General features: G+C 40.8%; 1 long non-coding RNA gene across 3 annotated transcripts in view; it reads right to left on the bottom strand.

Annotated features, from left to right (window-relative positions):
- Positions 1-13314: 13314 nt before the first annotated feature.
- The window catches only part of LOC115100205, a 270704-nt gene continuing 262422 nt past the window's right edge, over positions 13315-21596 (bottom strand). For all 3 annotated transcript variants that reach the window (XR_003858997.1, XR_003858996.1, XR_003858998.1), the window contains one exon: positions 13315-13562. This is a non-coding gene — a long non-coding RNA (uncharacterized LOC115100205). The remainder of the gene's footprint in view (positions 13563-21596) is intronic.

A 21596-nucleotide genomic window follows, 5' to 3' on the forward strand; every position in this document is an offset into this window, starting at 1 on the left:
GTAAGTTTCTTCTTGAACTTGCAGTGCCATCCTAAAGCTCAAAATAAACCACTGCTTTTGCAGTATAAAATTTTTTTTGTGGACTGTTACATTTCTTGACCTTCTACTTTATTGGAAATTGCTGAGTTGGGTTTTGATCTTTCACAGTTTGAGAGAGTAGCCCAATTGTCCTGGCATTCATTGATATACAAGTGAAGGAAGCTCTTGAGAGTCCAGTTTATATGCTCTACTTGTCCGTTTCCTTGGGGGGTGATAGGTGGTATTGAGGTCTAGTGTGATGCCAAACATCTTACAGAGGGAGTGCCAGTATTTTGCAGCAAGTTGTATTCCTCTGTCTGACCTTATGTGCTTTGGCCAGTTGTGCAGACAAAAGACAGGAAGAGTGAAGAGGCATGCCAGTTCTGATGCAGACGGGAGGCCTGGTAGTTGAATGAAATGTATCATTTTTGAGAAATGATCTATGACCATCCAGATCACGGTGGCGCTGTCTAAGAGGGGAAGGTCCATGATGAAATCTTGTAGACAAGTGGATCCAGAGTTCACTGGGGGCTGGCAATGGCTGTAACAGCTCCCAGGGTCAATCATGTAGCATTCTTTCTTGAGCATAGGTAGGGCACAAATCAACATAGACCTTGACATCTTACTTCATTTGGGGCTACCAGTAGTATCGCTGAAGCAACTCAAAGATTTGAGCATGTCCATGGTGACCTGCGAAATGGTAGTCATGGGCCCATTTCAAAACTTTCTCATGTGGTCAGGAAGGTACAATCGTCTTCCCTTGAGGAATGGTCACTGAGGCAGCCAGAAGTATTTTAGTGGGGTTGATGATATACCTGGGAGGTTCTGAAGTATCCTCGGTCTGGAAGGAGCATGATAAAGTGTCTACTCTTTGGTTCTTGAGCATGGGGCAATACTGCAGCTTGAAGTCAAAACATGCGAAGAACGAAGACCAGCGGGCCTACCTTGCATTTAGTTGCTAAGCTTGGTGAAGATATTCCAGATTTTTGTGATCTGTATATATTGTGATATGGTATTGAGCTCCTTTGAGAAGATGATGCCACTCTTCAAGAGCTAATTTAACTGCCAAGAGCTTCCGATTTCCAGTGCCGTAATTGCATTCCATAAGGGAAAACTTCTTTGAGAAGAAAGAACAGGGACGAAGTACCCCTTCTGGAGAATGTTGGTTTAAAACTGCCCCTATGCCCAGTGTAGAGGTGTCCACTTCCAGGAGGAAAGGCCACATGGGGTTTGGGTGATGCAGATAGGGCCCTTCCAAAAAAGTGTTCTTCAGTTTTTGGAATGCTTGTATGGCTTTGGGAGGCCAGTCCTTGGTTTTGGCACCCTTACGGGTAAGAACAATGAGTGGGGCTGCCATGGAGGAGTAGTTTGGGATAAATTGATGATAATAATTAACAGATCCCAAGAATCTCTGCAGAGCTTGAAGTCCCACTGGATGAGGCCAGTCCTTAATGGCCTTTACTGCTTCACAATTAAGAAAAATCCAGCTTCGGCCAGGGAGGAACTAGGATGAATAAAGCCACATTCCAAGCTTTACTGGATGTACTCAGACATGGTTTGAGTCTCAGGTAGTGTCAAGTGGTAGACTTTTACTCATGGGGGGGTTTGGTTTCTGGGAGGAGCTCAATCCCACAGTCGTATGAGTAGTGAAGAGGCAGGGTTTCAGCCTTTTTCTTTGAAAAGACATCTTCAAACTCCACATCCTGGGGGAAAGTCCAGAAAGGGTCGTAGCTATGGCCAGGAGGCGAAGAGGCTCTACATACTCCAGCCAAGAGTCCCTACAGTCTTGGCCTCATCTGGCGAGTTGTAGGGTAGCTAAATCAAATTGGGGATGATGCTGTTGGAGCGAAGATAATCCCAGGATGGATGGGCCTAGTGATCATGTGTAAACTGTGTCTTTCCTGGTGAAGCAGGCCCATGAGTAAAGTCACCGGCATAGTAGTCGAGGTGATCTGGCCTGGGAGAGGGTCTCTGTGGATAGAAGACATTATCAAGGGAGAGGCTCTCTGGACTGTAGGAATGAGGAGTTGATCTACCAGCTGTTCCATGATAAAGTTCCCAACAGATCTGAGTCCCGGCTGATGTGACCCAACTCCAATGTCATGGGTGGTAGTAGTTGGGGAGCTGGAACTGTAAGGCTTTGGATCACCTCCCCACTGGACCCTAGGAGCTGAAGTTTCCTAATTTCAGTGAGCATTGGGCCAGCAGATGTCCCTGGCCAGTGCAATATATGCACAGGCCAGGCTGTTTATAGCAGAGCCTCTCCTTGGGGGCCAGATGGCTGCAATCTGTCTGCATGGGCTCTTCAGGAGAGATAGAGGTCGAAGGAGCAGGGCCTAGAGGCAAGAGTGGTTGCTTGAACTGGGCTACCAGGGTAATGCTCTTTGAGAAGGATGGACCTCACATGCCCTCTGTTGGAGTTGACGGTCAGTCCTCCTGGTGAGCATGATGAGTCCTTTTAAAGAAGTTTGGAAGTCCCAGACAGTGAGTTCATCCTTAATTCTTGAAGAAATACCCTCAAGAAAGATGGTGATGAGACATCCCTCCCACCAGTTGAGTTCTGTTGCCAGGGTCCTAAATTCAATGGCATAGACAGCCAGAACTCTAGAACCTTGGCAGAGGTGGAGTAAATTGGAACCCATAGTGGCCATGTGGCCAGGCTCTTCAAAGACTGTTCAGAATATCTCAGTGAATTGCTGGAAGTTATGCAGCAAGGGGTCCAAATGCTCCCATAGGGGATAGGCCCACACCATAGGGGATAGGCCCACACCAATAAAGAGAGGATATAGGTTGTTTATGTAAGGTCATCCATGAACAATGGAGCTTGTCAAAAGAAGTTCACATGACACTTTTAAGAACCCCGACATTGCTTGGGGTCTCCAGTATACCAAGGCAAAGCAGGTAGCTGAGGTATAGGTCAGCTGAGGGCCAAAGGAAGTAGCGACACTGATGCAGATGGTGGTGAGACTGCTGAGGTAGTGAAAGCTTCCAGGATCTTTTGCTGGTCCTGCAGTTTATGAGTGAGGCCCACTGGGTCCATGGCCTCTGCAAGCTGTTGAATTCATGGACCTTTGAACCGAGGTGGAGTTGGCACAATCTCCAGGGAGGAGCCCTGCAGGTTCCCACCATTGGCAGGTGGACCCAGATGAGGCAGAGGCTCAACTGGAGCTTCATGTTTACCAGCCCATGATTCCCTTGGGTTGAGCCTTTGGGTGCCAGGGACAACAGGTCTTGGGCCTCTGCTGATGGTAGAGATATCCATCGAGGTTGTCAGGTCAGAGATGACATAGGGCAGACGAATCTGGCAGTAGGCAGAAGATCATGGCAGGCAGTGGTAAGGAGAATCCAGGAACAGGCAGAGGTTATAGGCAGGCAGTGGTCAAGAGAATCCAGAAGTCAGGCCAAGGTCAACCCCAGGTATCCATCCAAAGAGAAGGAAGGACAGATAAGCAGGGCAGGAGAACAAGGAGAAGACCAGGTGGGTAGCCAGAAGATTAAGAACTGAAGAACTGAAGACACTGGAACTGAAGACACAGAACACTGTAATAACTTGCACTACTGAAGTAGAGACACCTGTTGCCGAGGCATCGGTGGAATGTCAGCCAAGGCCTTTTATAGACCTGAGGGGAGAACGTTATCAGGAGGTGCGTCTAGCTCTTTTGCACTGTGGGCCTTTTAAATTAGCTGAAGTAGGGTGCATATGAACTGAGAAAAAATCTCCAGTGCCTCATTGAGGCACAGTGTCCTTCCACACAAGAGAGAGGGAAATCCCAGCAGTGTCGGCAAGTGTCAAGCAGGGTCCAGCCCGAGGGATAAGCACAGTGGTTCATGGGGGAAGCCCGTGGACTGCCAAACACAACAGTGGTGAATGAAAAGTGAGTTAGTGTATTTATTTATTTTATTTTTTTTACTTTAATTCAAGTTAACATCATGTTCACGGCATTTCCTCTGCCTAAGAGCAGATTTTGATGATGGGCATTGGGAGAGAAACTCTGCATGCTAGGGTAATGATGGTCATGCATATTGCAATGAAGCTGTTAATATATTACACATTTCCCAGAGGGGTGATGGGTAGTCTTAAAACCAGGGAAAAGGGAGCTCAGTTATGTTTCCCAAAAATTACACCAGGCCTTTTTCTGCATGGCATGTGATTATTTTTAATTCACTGAAGTCAACGGATATCTTTCTGCTGGAGATTTTTTCTCAGTTCTGAATTAGGATGAGTCGAATCCTGTCAGCCAGGCTATCAATGTACCATTGAAAATATATCATGTTAAAAGCCTTGAAGTACAGTGAGAAGGCCACAAAACTTAATAACCTCTTTGCAGTGATGTGCTGCGTTGTGCATTCTCAGCCTTGTGGTTCCATGACTAATAACCCATGCCCCTCCTGTATTCCATGCATTCAAACCAATAAGTGCCTATTATTCCCTCAATAGCATGTTATTATGCCCCTCGGTGAAACAAAGGGCATTACGTCCTGAGAGGTCTCCAGGTAGAACACTCTGACTAGGTCATCCAAGCTGGCAAATTCAGCATCATGAAAGTGTTATTACTCTTCCATGTTTCTTGCACTTTTTTTGTCAGCTTTTCATGCTCAAATACCCACATGGCGATGCGGTTCAAAATGTGAAACTAATTTAAAGTTTGAAGGCTTCCTGTGCAGTCCTTATGTTGCTGTGTAAATATTTGATGAATTGTGCTGCTATAGGGGATAATAATCAAAAGGTTTTCTGTTTTTTTTTAATGTGGGTACACATGTTTAGCCACGTAAAAATGGGGTCTGTTCCTCCACGGCTAAATATGTGCGTGCTGGACTAAAGAATAGTCTATGGAGACTGGAAAGATGAGAGATTTTCATAAGTATTTAAATATGAGGTTCGGAGGGTATTTTTGAAAGTGAAAATTAAAAGAGAAGAATTCAATGTATTCTTATTTTAAGCAGTTTTTAAGACATGAATACATCATGGTATTTGAATGCAATTCTAGTGAACTTATTTTTGGTAGGGCATGTTGTTACCTGATGGCTCTGTGGAAGTGCAATAAGTGTCATTTTAACACCTTCCGAGAACTTCTATGTTAATCCTTGAGCCACCTGGGAGGAAGCAATGAGGAGTGATAATCTTGGCAGTCCCCCAGGACACTTTGAGGTAAATGTTTAGTGCAGTGCAGAGGATGATTAAGGACATACAAATTCCATTAACAGTGGAGGTAGCTTCATACCTACTGTTTAATGCCATTTGTTGAAAATGTAATGTTTCCCATCACTTTAATGAGGCATTCTTTCAAAGCTTGGTTCATAGAAATTTCAGTCCAGGATGAAATGGTGAGCTGAATCAAACTGATTGATCTTTTAAATAACAGTGCAGCACAATCGGATGAAATTTCAAAACAAAGAATTTATGCCTTCTAAGATCTAGCAGACTTACTAAATAGATTAAGAGATACAAGTACAGACTGTGTTTAAACACGTTACTTCTTCCTTACTGAAAATTGTAATTCAGTAGACTGGTAAGTAAATATTAGTTTCATTGTCAGATATCAAATGTCTCTTAAGCTGTTGTTAGACTTAGGTCATCTGTTATTGGTTTAACCACAAGATGTGTAGGAGGAGAGACCCGGGTTGTCTGAACAATAGCCCCAACCCCAGGCAATAATAAAGGCAAGAAGACAAATGTGAGGGAATGAGGTCCGAGTGAAAGAGGGCTCTCCCAGCCGCGGGCAAGACTAACAAAGGGGCTGATGCAAAATCTTCACGGAAAACGGGCGCTGACTTTTCAGCGCCCGCTTTCTTAACGCACGCATGGCGCCTTCAAGGGGGGCACCATGCAATATGTAAATTAGGGGGTCACGCTAGGAAGGAGGTGCTAGGGTCGCTTGCACGACCTTAGTGCCTCCTTGCTAATGCGACCCGCAGCGGCTGCCGGTTATGAAGACTGACACGGGTAAACATGGTCTCAGTTTTCATAACCTGCCTGTCTGCCAGTAATGAAAACGGTCGCCGAGTTTATCAGCCGCATTCGACAGCGGATTAAACAGTGTGCTTGGCTGAGCGCACTGTATTGCATCGGCCTCAAAGGCCCTGGGTGACGAGCAGAGCCTTCCCGACTCTACCCCTCCATGTATCACGCTGCCCCCCCCTTCCTCCCCCCACCCAAATCCTACCCTCCTGATGATGGGCGCTCCATCCCACCACATGCTATGTCCACTCCAGGTTCCTCCCAGCTCTGACGTCACACGAGTCTGAAATTGCATGCAGTGCTATCTGTTTTCCTTGAAACTTTTGTTAACCAAGATAACATTTCAACTTACAAGCAGATATCTGTCTGGCCAAGTCTGAAAGTAACTGGACCTTGGGCCCATGTGGTGAGAGCATCTCTTCCAAAAATAGCTCTGCACTTTTAGAATCAATTGATATTAAACCACTTAAGTTTCATGCAGGAATATGACCACACACTGAAGAATTACAAGGCCATGAGGCAGTCACATTTGCCTCCCATAGTATTTGTACTAACTTAATAAACAATTTAATGCATCCTGTACCTTGCATCCATTCATACTAAAATTAATATGTTATTTTTCATGACTATTTGAATTTGCTTTTGCTTAATACTTTTAAACTTCTAGAAGCGGCTACAGTGGTATAAAAGAATTTACAAACCAGTTAAAGTCAAAGTTTGACCAAACAGATTTCAACCTGGTTTGCAGTCAACTAAATCTGTTGATTTTTAGAAAATCTAAGAAAGTCTAAATTGGATCTAAGAAAATTTTCTGATCTGCATAATTACCAAGTGGATTTTGTGTGGATCCATGACAAATGTAGCAGTCTTCTTTTATTTTTCAAGACTTCCTAATGTTTCCATGCAAAAGTCACTTTTAAAGGACTGACGATGCTTTCCTCTTTAGGGATCATGGTGTTTTTTAAGATGGCACCGGCTGTCCATTACTCCTACCACGTGGCAGAGGCCGGCCAATGGCACTGATAGCCCCTGTCACATGGTAAGGGCAAAGGGTCACTGGTGCCATTTTGTTTACTGGCAGCTGATGGCCCGAGAATGGGAGATTGCTCCTGGGACCCCTGCTGGACCACCAGGGACTTTAGGCAAGTTTTTTTTTTTTTTGGGGGGGGGGGGGGTTGGGAGGGTGGGAGATTGTAATTAATTAAATCTGAAGGGTTGGGGTGTTGTTTTTTTGGGTTATTTTGGTTCGGAACAGCTGAAAAAAAATTGGGCCGAACCGCAGGCAACAAAATTTTCCACAGCGGACTGATAACGAAGGCTGAACCAAAAGGTTCAGCCAAATTACATCTCTATTAAATATTTTAGAAGATGTAAATAAACATGCTGGCATAGTGTATTTGGATTTTCAGAAAACAATTGACATTCTCTCCAAACCTCAACACACAATTAAACTCTGGAATTTGTTGCCAGAGGATGTGGTTAGTGCAGTTAGTGTAGCTGGGTTCAAAAAAGGTTTGGATAAGTTCTTGGAGGAGAAGTCCATTACCTGCTATTAATCAAGTTGACCAGTAGCATGGGATCTGCTCGGTGTTTGGGTACTTGCCAGGTTCTTGTGGCCTGGTTTGGCCTCTGTTGGAAGCAGGATGCTAGGCTTGATGGACCCTTGGTCTGACCCAGCATGGCAATTTCTTATGTTCTTAAGATATACAAGAAAATGGCAATGGCATCCCTGAGATGGATGTCAAAGTGATGTCACTTTGGCGCCATCAGGCAGGCCAAGAGTGCCATTTTTAATGAGCTTAGAGAGCCAGGTTAGGTGAGAGAGGGTACCTACCATTTCCTGGATGCCAGACTGCATAGATGGAGTAAGTGAGGGCTGGGGAGGTCCCAAGCCCTGGAAAGTTTTAACTGGGAGTGGGGGGTTGGGTCAGAAGGGCCTAGAGAGGTGCAGATGGGTAGGCCTGGCTCCCCTGCTGGATTCTTACTAGCATGGCTGGAGGTCGGGGGGGGGGGGGGGTGGTGGTGTCTGGAGAAGCACTGATTAGGACTGGGGAGGACCAACAGTGGCCCAGGCCCTGGACTTCCATTTGCCAGGTGGGAGCAGGGTTAGAGGGCTGCTGGGAAGCCAGCTTTGATTTTTTGTTTTGTTTTTGTATTTCTTTGTTTTTAATGTTTTTTTTTTATTCAGCAAATGAACCAAACTGGAAAAAATATTAAACAAAATGAAAAAACAACCCCCTGAAACAAAAAATGAACCAAGACTAATTATTTTTAGCTGCACATTCCTAATGTCCTTATGATGTATCCCTTTGATTACTGTGCCTTTACTTCAGATATTACGATTAAAAATGCTGACCTGTTGTAACACATTTTAAGCTATTTATTTGGAAAAGCACGGAATAAATAAATGATGCTGCTGCTGATGGCTACTAAAAATTTCTGTAACACTGCAAGGTATATGCAGCACTGTACAGACATGTCTAAGTGATAGTTCCTGCTCTGTGGAGTTTGCAGTCTACTCAAGACAGACAGAAGAAAAAAATAAGTGTTCGGGGAGAATCAGATTTAAAGTCTTAAGATGGTTGAATATTTGTAGTTTAATTGAAGATAGTGACCAACTTATCTAATTGGATAAAGCTGTTAAAATGAATCTTAGCCCCGGAAACAACCTATTTAAGAAAAACAGGAAACGGGATTTATTTATTTATTTAATAATTTTTATATACCGAATTTTTCATGCAAACATATCAAACTGGTTTACAGTAGCTAACAAATATTCATTTAAAAATATTTCCATTTCCAAAAGAAAAAAGCAAGTAAATACATAGTTTCATAATATAAATAAAATAGAATATTAAGCAAAATAAAAATATTAAACTAAATAATCATAATATTTAAACTGATAGAGAGGCAGTATACTAAGAGCAGAGATAATAAATTAAAAAATATACATTACCTTGATATATTCAGTAGTCAGAGATCGTTAAGTTAGTAGCTCCTGGTAGGCTTGTTTAAATAGCCATGTTTTAATGCACTTTTTAAATATATTAATGTCTATTTCCAATCTTAGTTCTTGTGGAATAGAGTTCCATAGTTGTGGCCCAGCCCAGTTCCATAGTTGTGGCCCGTTGGAGCGCACTCTACTGTATCGGCCCGATTATTAGGATGATTCACTAATAGTTGTCCTAGTCCCTGAGCAGGAATTGGTGTCTCAGAAGTAGAATGCAACATCTGGTTAGGATCTGAATAGCCTGAAAGAAAAGGTAACTACAAAATGGCTACACTAGAGAGCTACATTTCCCAGCTGGCCTTGCTCACTAGCCTTGAGTCTTAGCTGGGAGGAGTAGGTACTGGTTGGGTCACTAACCCCCACATAGATGGGCTACAAGCTGTATAAAGGTGAAGGCTTTGGGAAGAGATGGAGCAGGAGGAGGCAAGTGGTGATCAGCTTTCAAGAAGAGCAGAGCTTCGAACATAGTTGAGCAGGATGGAAGAGTCTGAAGACAAGGCTGAGCCAAAGAGTGGATTTTTATTTTATTTTAGTTTTTTGCTATGCTGGTTAGGGAAGCCTGAAATATTTCACTGCTAGCTTGAAAGAGAAATTGTCTTTAATTAATCAGCCAAACCGTGAACTGACTGCTCTGAGAGACCGATAGAAGGGCATGGCACTGCAGCAACGTAAAAGTACATAAAGTTAACAAACAGTGCTGCTGAATTAAATGAAGGTAAAGCTCTTTCTGGTTTAAGAGGCTGTATTTGGAAATTACTCTGGAGTAAAATTAGCCAGGAGAACTTGGAAGTACATGAGAGGGAAAAGCTCTGCCTGTGTCTCCAGCACTGCATTTAAATGACAGATAAATTAGATTGCAGTTGGTGACAAGTCAAGTAATCAAAGTACACAGAAGGAGAATTGGCCCAAGTGAAGGACAGCTGTGGATCTGGGACCTGTTTCTGGATAGCTGTCTGAAAAAAAAAAATAGATCTGCCATTTATAAGAAAACCCCTATTGGCTAAGAGAAATCCCCAAACGATTCATGCCTCAATTAAGGGGTCTACCTAGGAAGAGCAGCTGGGCGAGTAGATGTGCTATTTTGTGTAAGAATGTATAAACTGAGGACCAGTAGCCTGGAGGAGAAGCTATAACTATTGTGTTCAAATCCAAGCATGTGAACTGTGATTACAGTGAAAAATGGATTGCTCTCTGGAAAATGGTACTGTGATGTGTGGGGGTTTTTTTTTTTGTTTGTTTGTTTTTGAACTAGAAAACTGTTTGTGAAATCCCAAATAAGGAAATAAAGAAACCCTCATTATTAAAATCTCTGTGAAGGTTGAGAACTGGTACAGAGGTTGGCAGCTTTAGCATTAATAGCCTGGTGCCTGATAGTTGAAGCACCTAATAACCTGAACTGTGAACAGGAAGGAATTAGAGCTGCTGCTATGCTGGAGTCCTTATGGAGTGGAGAGCTGCATGAAACAGCCGGTTCTAAAGGAGGCATTTTCCTATGGGGTTTAAAATGGTGGATTATACCCTATATTCCTCAGCAGTAGCAGTTATACAGATACATACCAATGTCTCTAATGACCTGATGCCATTAGAGCAAGGCTATAAGTGCAATCTGGGAGCTTTACCTGAAGAAGCTCTTTGAATTTACTCCTCCAAACCAGAAGGGGGCACTATAACCATTAGAGGAAACATGTTTGGTCTGGTGGCTTATCCCTAGGAGGCACAAACAGAGGTAAGGCAAGACACACTTAAGCTGCTTGTGAGAATTTTGACTTTTTATGTTGACCTGGTACAGGGCAGCTGGCACACAAGATATGTGCAACCACATAGCCAGTGAGCCAAGACTACTCTGAGGTACCCACCTCATTACTATAGTACAGAATAGTCACTTGATACTTCTATTAACAATGCTATTCTTGTATTTTTCTCCTTTACCACAATGTCTGGTTTTCTAGCATCAAGCTTTTTATTGGTTGGAATGGAAATGTCCCATGTCATCACAACACAGTTTCCAATACATGAGCACTGTTAACTTAGAGGCTGATTCATGAAGGTGCGGGAAGATTTTAATATGGAAACATGCATTATTTACCACACATCCCATTTTCTGTAATGGAGGCTATTCACAAATGCATATTTTCTGCAACAAACCTTACCTCACCTTAGTGAATCAGCCTCTTATTGTTCCTTTTTGTATACAGGCCTTCTGATATGAGAACACTGCGCTCAACAATAGGATGTTTAACTGTTAAAGAGTCTTTGTAAAGAGTAAACCCCATTAGTTTTGCCAAAAAATGGTGTTTTAAGGAAAATAAATAGACATTCTAAAACTAACTAAAACAATAGATCTGTTTGGTACATGTTATACTGCCCATTGTAAAAGTGGTCACTATGCAAATCTGCTCAGTCTCTTCTGTGAAGTGCTCAGTTCTGGTCAGGGAATCCCCTTCTCAGGTCCCAGGAGGAGAAAGACAGAGAGTGCTGACCTATATATACACTCCTTGATATCTTCCGCCAAAGGGCAACAATTGCCTTGCAAACTGGGGCAAGGTCCACCATGATAGTGCAAGTCATTCTATTGTAAGTGACTAAAATGATGAGTGTACCATTGTATGTGCTAGAAAATTCTCTTCCTCTCCTGTTTCTATTCTCCAGACTTAGAACAACTTCCATTAGTTAAATATTCACTATGTCATGAATTTGGATCAATTGAACCCTATGGAGTCAATCGTCAGATGGTTTGACTGACTAAGTTCGAGGCTTTAGCCGAACAAACCATACGTTTTAAATTTCCTGTCACTCTGACCACTTCCAATGTATCTGGCCAACGGTTTAGCTTGGCAAAAGCTAGCTGGATAAATTGGAGTCATATCAAGGGCATTCCAGGCTGGATTTGTTAACTGGATAACTTATCTGGCAAACTCTGATGTTCAGAGTTTCTCAGATAATTTACCTGGATAAGTAGGACTTTATCTGGCTATATTCAACAGAGCATCCAATCAGTAATGCTCTGATGAATATCCGTGACAGTTCATCTAGCTAATTTTAGTTGGATAAATTGCCCATTCACTCTGCTGAATATTGACCTCTATATTTCCAAGTCTAATAATATTGATTAAAACTGGTGTACTTGGTTGCAAGAAGCTAATGAATAATAATTCATAGCACAGGGTTAGAAATTTGAGGGTAAAGATTTTCTATAATTCCCAAATAGCTCAAGATCTTGAGAGGATGGGTTGAATCTGCTCTAGTTTTGTTCCCACTGCATATAGGGACTTGTAGTTCCGGTTTCTTAAAAGAAAAAAAAATGGAGATCAAACAGTCAGACAGGCCAAAAGAAGTACAAACATGAAACACAGAGCATGCTGAATAAAAGTGTTTTCTTCCAGCAAAATTATTGACCAAGCTCTGTGTATTCAGTATGGCATTTCGGAGCATGTACCTCATCTGTGGAGTTTATTATAATAGGATCGCAAATGACACTTTTTATGTAACCTTGAATATTTTTCAATCTAGTAATAAAAAGCCTTTAACTTTGAGTTCTTTTTATTCTTCTCTGTATAGATCAGAAATCTGTAATTGGAACCATTTTGAAACTACCTTGCTATTAGTCTATTGATTCTGGGTACAAAATGAAAATAGATGCCTACCTGCCTGCAAGAGTACCAAGGTCACTGTCTAATTTTCTGCATAGAAGGCACAAAAAACAGCTTCAAAAAAATCTTTGCACATGCATTTTTCCAAGTAACTACTGAATGACAGAAAATATCTCCATTAATATATATCCTAGCTACTTGTGTGCAAGCCAGAATTGTACATTGTGGTTATCAAAAACATTATATCCAGTTACTTTCCATTGAAAACTACACTTTGTTGTGTTACACATTTTGAAATTAACAATAGCCAATCCACCACATCAGTCATTAAGAAATATGTTCAAAGAATGCCTTCTTCCAAACCCTCTATTTAGTTTTTCACCCTCAAAAATACTACACTGAAATCAATCAATCAGTAACTCAGCTGGAGGTCCCTAATGGATAAAGCAGGCTTGATGCTGAACTTCAGTTAAAGTGGCAGAAGACCATCAAGGATCTGTAGGCGGTAATTACAATACCAGAAACGAAGACGTAAAAGGTGGCAGAATGCATTAGCAATAAAATGCAAACTCATAACTAAAGATCCTGGAATCTTTCATATCTGCAGAAGTGTCACTTATTTATGAACTAGTAAAATGGTATGCTGTAGAAGAAATTTGCATTTTGAAGCTGAAGCTTAAGGATTGATGAAGCGTATTATGGCAAGAAGGAAACACAATAGCACGTACACACATCTGTAAGGCTGTGTAATTTTTTTATTTTTTTTTTTAGGAATATCACCGAACAAACAGAGAAAACAAATATAAAAACCCTCTCATGCAAAGAGTGAATCTATCTTTACATTGTTTCTGTTCATGGCTGACTAGTTTTACATTTTCTGATCAGTGACTGGCACTGTGACCGGTAAACCAGTTTCTCCAAGAGCATCGGTGGATTGTCTGGAGGTCTTGAAGTATTGATTTTCTGCTTACATATTCTGGTTGCTCTGTCAATCAATGAGAAGAAATGCAAGATGGCAGTCAATGAGCCAAAGGAGTGAGCTCACCAGAAGGCAACAATATGCATCAGAATATGTCAGACTTGAACCGAAAAGGCTAAAAATAGATTTAAAAAAGAATGCTCTCATCTGCTTCCAGCAAGAAGAGCTTGAATAAGTATACTCTAACATATATTTTTAGTAGCTTACAAGTGCTAGATTAGTAAAAAGAACAAAATGCAGACTAAATTCTGATTTTGAAAGCATCAGTTCACCTGAACTGAACATTTTTTTCAGCTACAGTAACATTTACAATCATCTATGGCTAGATAGTTACACTTTTAGGGCATTTACATTGGTCGGACCTCTTATTAAACTGAAGAACTAAAGGCAAATTACTTCCCCTTTTTGTTTTTGAGCCTTCCTTCTTAATTGCTTCAGTAAACCTCCAGAAAAAAGTTCTGTTTAAATTCACCGTACAGAATTGAAAGCCGAATACATTCATGATAAGTTCTGATCATATTAGGGTGGAATAGGGAGGGTAATTTTATAAGTGTGCGCGGTAGGGCGCAAAGTCTGCGTGTATCTTATACATGCTGACTTTCAAAGTGAAACTGATGTGCAAATGTTCCCTTTGAAACGTGAGTGCATAAACTCGCTCTCAGAAAGTTACACCTGCTCTATCAAGGGCATAACTTGTGCAGTTCACCTTGCAGGCCTACTTTTAAAATGGAAAAGAAGTTCCAACTCTGCTTCCTCAGAATACCCCACTCTAGATGGCATCAAAGTATGTATGAAAGAGAGTTATGTGCATACTTTCACGTGCACTGAGCCTGTGTCAGTTTTAGAACTGGATTTTATGCCCAGAAATGATTTTGAAACTCAAGTCTTTAAATCCTGGGTCAGTGATTCTGTACTTTGTTTATAAATAGTGGAGATGAGGAGCTCCATTGATAGCAGCAGTCCAGCAGGAATAAAGCGTGCAGAGGTGAGTGGGTTAGACTAGTTTTTTTAGGAGGTAGTCTTGTAATAACCCACATACATTTGAAATCAAATTCATGCAGATTTATACCAATTTTCAAAGAGAAAGTACATATATACTATACTTTCCCTTTGAAAAATTAGCTTGCCAAAAGCCACCCAAACACAATTACACCTGCTAATTTGTATGCAGAGTATTTTTTTTATGACAATTTACATGTGTACTTTCAAAAATGCAAAAGTACTCTATGAGCAATGCATAAGAGTAAACCCCTCCCTAACCCACTCACCCAACCCTCCCCTTCGCAGGTAAATGTTCATGCATAAGGGCATATGCGCAAAAGTTTACACACAGTTTTCCTGCCATTTTTGCAGATAAAGTGCTATTCTACCTCTGGAAATGACTTAGAAAATTGCAACAGTGGGTTTAAGGAAAAGAAAAGGTAACAGATCATCAGAAGAGTTTAAAATATTTTAGGGATTGAAATAAAGTAGACCATTACGTTATCCAAGGGTAGGATGCCTGAGTTGAAAAGTCAGCATTAAAATATTGCACTGGGTACAATCTAAAAAGTTGCATAATTTGTTTAGGACTCTATTCAGCTAGAATTTTCTTTATAGCTCTGTATAACGTTTGGCCACAATAACTTAGTAGACGATAGCAGAAAATGATCAACTGACCCATCTAGTCTGCCCAGTTATTCCGGTCCACATCTGAACATTAGAAAGGTTTTCTCCATTTATAAGTAACAGGTTCAGAATTGCTCCTTTCCTTTACTCATGGGTTCCATTACCATTTGTCTGAGGAAGGTCCCTTGAAGGGAGTCCAGGATCTCTCTACTTCTGATTCCACCTATGGGATATTCCGAATCACATCTGGCTGGCTAACATCTAGCACCAACAACAGCTCCCCATTCATTCTCAATTTTCAAATGTCTTCAACTACATCTCTGTTCAGTTCCTCCACCTTAGTTATAGGTCTAAATACCATCTCCCATTTCCAAGATAACCCATAACACCTCCTCCTTGCCCTGTGCCTCTTGCACAGCAGTTGCCTTGATCTTATTTTTAACATACAGTTATTCCTCCCTCTTTTCTAACACCCCTATCCTTACTGAACAGTTTATAACCAATTCATGCGACTCATTGAATCATGTTTCAATGATAAGAAGAATATCTAAATTTGCCTCCCCCATTAGGGTTTGCAGATCTGGAGTTTGATTGCCTAGATTATAAAAAATTATGCTTATAGCTTTCCATCTACTTTGCCTTGCTTTCTCCATATGACCCTGCACATGTTTCCCTTTTCTGTCCAGTTGCTCAAGGATAGAGTAACTTTGTTTGATCCTTACTATTGTGGCTTTTTCACTATCTTCATTTGTTCATCAGGAGTGACAGCTCAAACCATTCAGTTCATATAATAAATATAAGACAATTATGGCTCAGTTTTCCTTTTTTGTACTTTTTCCTAGTCTCTAACTGGATCTGATTTCCTAAGAGTTTTATTTTCCTGTGTAAAAGGTGGGTGTGAGAATTGGACAGGAACTCTGGAGTGGATTAAGATCTCTAAGCAATTTATTTCTAATTTCCTACATGCATTAGACAATAATCTATTTATTTCTTTTATTCCAAGCATTTACACGGTATTCAAGTGGAAAAAAGATTGCTCCAAAGTTTGTATGTATATATGTATATACATATGCATATATATAGAAAAAATACATGCATATATAGGCATTTATTTAATTTATTTAAAATATTTCTAATTCGCTGATCTACCATTGTCAGCAGATTACAGCAAAACATACATAAAATCAGACAAAAATATAACATCAAAAGGTAAGGCACATGCAAGGGGTGGCAGGGGAGCAAGGACAAATAAATTAATACATCACAGTAAGTGCTGCCAATTGAAGCCTCCAAGAAGGAACTATCTTCAGAGAAAAGGCAAGAGTAAACAGATGTGTCTTTAACTTTTTTTTCCCAAATATAAGCAAGTCTGATTCCGCTCATATATCTTCTGGTAACTCATTCCATAGGCATGGACTTCCAATATTAAAACTGTGTTCTCTGGATTCAACCAGATGCGCCTGCTTTAATGGGGGACTACTAAAAGTTACTGTGAAGATGAGCATAAATACCATGAAGGATAGTATCTACTCACTGTTGAAGTTATGCAAGGAGAATTATAGCCATGAAAGGCCTTAATGGTAAATACAATGGCCTTAAAGCACACTCTCCAGACTACAGGTAACCAATGAAAGTAGACCATGTAGGTGAGATATGATCGCATAAGGGGCATCGCTGACAGACCTGGATACAGAGTTTTGTATGTGCTGCAATGATCTAAGAGAGGAAGCCGATAAGTTTGGAAAACAACATTGGAATAGTCTAGTGGTATCAAGATATATGCTTGTGTGACCATCTGCAGGTCAGAGTGATTGAGAAAGGGTTTAGAGACCACAGCATTCACATCTTGAAGTAGGAATTTTTCACCAGCAAATTAATATGCGGGCACATTGAATAAGATATCCAACTCAATTCCTAAGTTATGGGCTTGAATGTTTATCGATATGCATTGGCCATTAAACAAGAGGTATGCAGGCCTATTATCTGAGCAGTATAGGACAATAAATGTATTTCAGTCTTCTTAATGTTTAAGATGAGGCTGTTGTTAGATAGCCAACTTCTTACCTGAGTTAAACAGTTTGATAGTTTAAGCAATGCAGCATCATAAAAATAATTGGATGGTGTGGTGTACAACTTGAATGACACATCTAAATTTGAAAGTCAAATAAATGTTGAATAATGTAGCCAACAGTGTTGAACCTTGTGGGACACCTGTTTGTAATGGGTAGAAGTTAGAAAGTGCATCACTAACTGCAACCTAGAAGGAATGGTTGGCTAAAAAGGACACCAGTCTAAAACAGTTGAGGATATGCCTAAGGAGACCAGATGATTAAACAGTATGGTATAATTAACAGTTCCGAATGCTGAGGAAATATCTAATAAGACAAGAAAAAGCTTCTTCCCTGAATCAAATCCTTGCCAAATAACATAAAAAGAGGATAGGAGCAGAGTCTCAGTGCTGTATAGTGAGCAAAAACCAAATTGAGAGCTATCAAGAAGGCTATTGGTATCCAGATATTCTTGTAACTGCATAAGGACAATTCTCAATCAATTTTGCGAGTAGAGGCAAAGTAGAAATCAGTTGATAGCTTGTAAGATCTGCTGGATTCAAATTTGAGTTCTTTAACAGCGGGTGAATGGTTGCAGTTTTAAACTGAGGAGGCAGATGGCCATCAGATAAAGATTCATTTATTAAATTAGCAATGAAGGAACTGATTGTTTTGTAAAACTTTTAGAGCTGTAGAGCAATAATTGAAAGTGCATAATGAATCTTTCATTTTGCTCAAGGTGGAGGACACCTCAGATGATGTAGTAGAAATAAAAGTGTCCCATGAGGCCGATGCGTGTTGATGAGCTACATTCAGAGAAGGGGAAGGGATAGGTAGAGAGTCCACTACCTGAGCAGCCTTGTTAAGAAAGAATAGAGCAATTTCTTCACAAGAGGCCTGAGACACCTCCAGTGCATATTCCTGTCGGGTAGTGGAAATTGTATGTATGATCTGAAAGATCTCCCTTAGTTGTGAAGCAGCGGAATACAGACAGGTTGAATACCAAGCACGTTTGGCCATATTAGTAGAGTTTCTATAACTAGCCAGAATTGCATGGAGGAGGAGAGTGCCGTCTCATTTTTTTTTTTTTTTTTTGCCAGTGGCATTCTGCTCACTGAAGTTCTGATTTTTCCAAGCAATTCAGATGTGAACCATGGTGCAATGTTACAGTATCTAAAACAATAGGATTTCATTGGGGGCCTGTGAGTCTAATGTATCATGAAGAGATGTGCACCAGAATTCTGTTAGGGTCTCTGGATTGGAATTTTGACTGCTTGAGAAATAGAGGTTGAGCAGCCATTGGGCTGCAAGCCGTGTAGAGTCAATTGGAGGTCTTCTGCACACATTACAGGGATTAGTGGTTCTGTGTAAAGAGTGAACGGGATACTGTAAGAAACAACTGACAGTGTGGTAGTCAGTTCAAGGCACTTCAGTGATCAAGCGAGGAGCAACGAAGTCAACTAACCAGACACTGTGTATAAAAATCAGATTAAGAGTATTGCCCGACCTATGGATAGGCTTGTCCATGAGTTGAGTCCAATTCATGGCTTGCATAGATAGGAATAAATCTCATGCTGAGCATGAGAAAAGTTCCACATGGAGATTGATGCTGAAATCATCCAAAATGATTGAATCTTTTAGATCTGCTTTAACAGAAATAAGAAAGTCAATGAATACTGAAAGATTTGAGAACTAGTGGGTCAGTAGCATAAGCAAAGGCTCTACTTCTCAGCAGCTGTAAAAAACAAGAATTCTAAAGGTGAGATATCCTGAGTGGGGAAAACTGAAAGATGGAGAGATGCTTTGGCAATAACCAAAAACCCCCTTCCCCATACCTTTATGTGCTAATCTAGGTTTAGAAAACACTTCATAGTCAGGTTTGTGGAGCTGATTTAGGAAAACAGTGTCAGAGGAAAGAAGCCATAACTCTGTTATACACAGCACATCTGGAAACTAATCCTGCAACAAATTCAGTAAAATCAAGATCTTTTTCCAAACTACCTGGGCATTTACTAGAAAGACAGAGAGGCCAGAGGAAGACATCATAACAGCATGGTTAGAAGAGTGGCAGTTAACATGAAAATAAGCACTGAACCTCTGTATAAGTGGAGCTGGGAACTGGGAGCTTAGTGCACCATAGCAGTCCTTCCCTGAGATCATGGGAATCACTTCACACATTATACTACTCATTAACATAGGAGAGCAAGAAAAGTGGTAAATAAAGAAGTAAAACTGCAATAACGCTCAGATACTCAAGGAAACTACACCCTGACCACATAGAAAGCATCAATCACATCACAAGACAATGAACACACAAAGGAGCCTGCGCAGTGTCTCTGGTGTTGCCATGGGCAATTACTAAGGGTTAGTTCCCAATGCCATCAAAGGGGGCAGGGCTACACAACGTCAACACAGCAGGAAGGTCACCCAAGCCAGGTCCCAATGCACACCTGAAACACCTCTAACCAACAGCACAGGTACTGTAAGTATTTCTCTATCCCCAGAGGGCTTACAATCTAAGTTTTGTACCTGAGGCAATTGAGGGTAAAGTGACTTGCCCAAGGTCACAAGGAGCAACAGCAGGACTCAAATACTGGTCTCCTGGTTTGTAGCCCACTGCTCTAACCACTAGGCTATAATTTAATCCATTCTGGTATCAACTTTGAGACTTTCTTCAACAATGGGAGGAATGATCAGAATGAATGACTGATGTACCATACAAACTTTATTTGTTTAAAGAAAGACCAACAGCTATGAGCAATACTTGGGGATTCATCAAGAAACACCAAGGTAAACTGTTTCTGATGTATTGAGAGTTATGAATTTATGCTTTTCAGTGATGGTATAAAAATGCAGTGCTACTGGCAAATGTTACTGAACCATACATTAAAAGATAAAAAAAATGTTGGGAAAATCCAAAACAAAGGGAATAGCAATTTTTTTTTTTTTTTTAGTGGAAACATAGCAGTGATTCACTTCTGATAGCCATAGATCACAAGAAATACCATACAATATTTTCTTTTTGAAAAAGAAAGCTGGAAGCAAACACATTTATCCGCTATTCAATGATTTATTAAAGCAGAATTTGACTGCTATAACAAACACAGTAGAAAATTCCTTTTGGGAGGATGAAACTTAATAATGGAGAAATGCACATATTCAACAAGAAACACACAAATTGTCAACTGCTGCAATGCTGATGGCTTAAGCCCGCTGGCAATTTGTGGTGTTGTGTGGATTTGCTGCAGGGAGAGGTATGCAAAAGCTTTCACTTTTGTTGAGACTCAGTTTCAGGAGGAAGACTTTTGGGCTTTCCCGGATTTTGTCTTTGTCTCCATTGCATTCTGGTATTTGTAGTCCTTCATTTTCTATTGATTTCAGCATTACAGGTATGAAAACTAGGCCACACACACTTTACCTTCATTATATATGTTCTTCCAATGATGCTTTGTGGAAAAGTAAGCTAATTGTGCAATGAAAATGAATAATTATTTTAGGAGAGTATTTTGGCTGTTTGGTTAGAATAACTACATCTTCTACAAGGATTCATCATACAAACTGGCAGTTAATTCACAGGATAGTACAACTGCCAACGTATTGGATTCATTCCTATAGCTGCCAACTGGAGGAGTTGCCTAGAGGTCTATATTCAATAAGACGATGGGCTGGTAAGTTATCCAGATAAAGTTTCCCAGATATTCTAAAGAAAACTTACCTGGATAACTTTAGGCTTGCTATTTGTGTGAAAAGACTTGTGCACAGCAATGTAGCTGGATAATCCTCTAGCCACACCTCCAGCCCCACCACTTTTTGTTACAGTTATTTTGTGTGGAAAAAGTTACCCATGCAAAGGGAACTTATTTTAAAAGGGAAGAGTAATGTGGGAAAAAGCTGTTTTTTACCAGCATAAATCTTTTGAATATTGACCTCTTAATAGTACAGATGACTGAGAACCAGAGAAGCCAGGGTTTGAATCCCACTTCTCCCACTGATGCTCTTTGTGGTAACTTTGAACAAATCACTTTACCCTCTATTGCAGTGGTTCTCAACCCTGTCCTGGGGACCCCCCCAGCCAGTTGGGTTTTCAGGATATCCACAATGAATATGCATGAGAGAAAGTTGCATACACTGTCTCCCTAACATGCAAATTTTCTCTCATGCATATTCATTGTGGATATCCTGAAAACCCGACTGGCTGGGGGGGTCCCCAGGACAGGGTTGAGAACCACTGCTCTATTGCCTCAGTTAAAAATTAAGGAGGTAATTTTCAAAAGGATGTATGCGCATACAACTGGCTTTTATACACACAAGAGGGCTTTTGAAAATTGCTCCTCTTACGTGCATCACTCCTATGATTGCAAGTACTCTGGAGAAGGGACCTACC

Source organism: Rhinatrema bivittatum, chromosome 10 (genome assembly GCF_901001135.1).
Source record: "Rhinatrema bivittatum chromosome 10, aRhiBiv1.1, whole genome shotgun sequence".
In the NCBI taxonomy this organism is placed as follows: Eukaryota; Metazoa; Chordata; class Amphibia; order Gymnophiona; family Rhinatrematidae; genus Rhinatrema; species Rhinatrema bivittatum.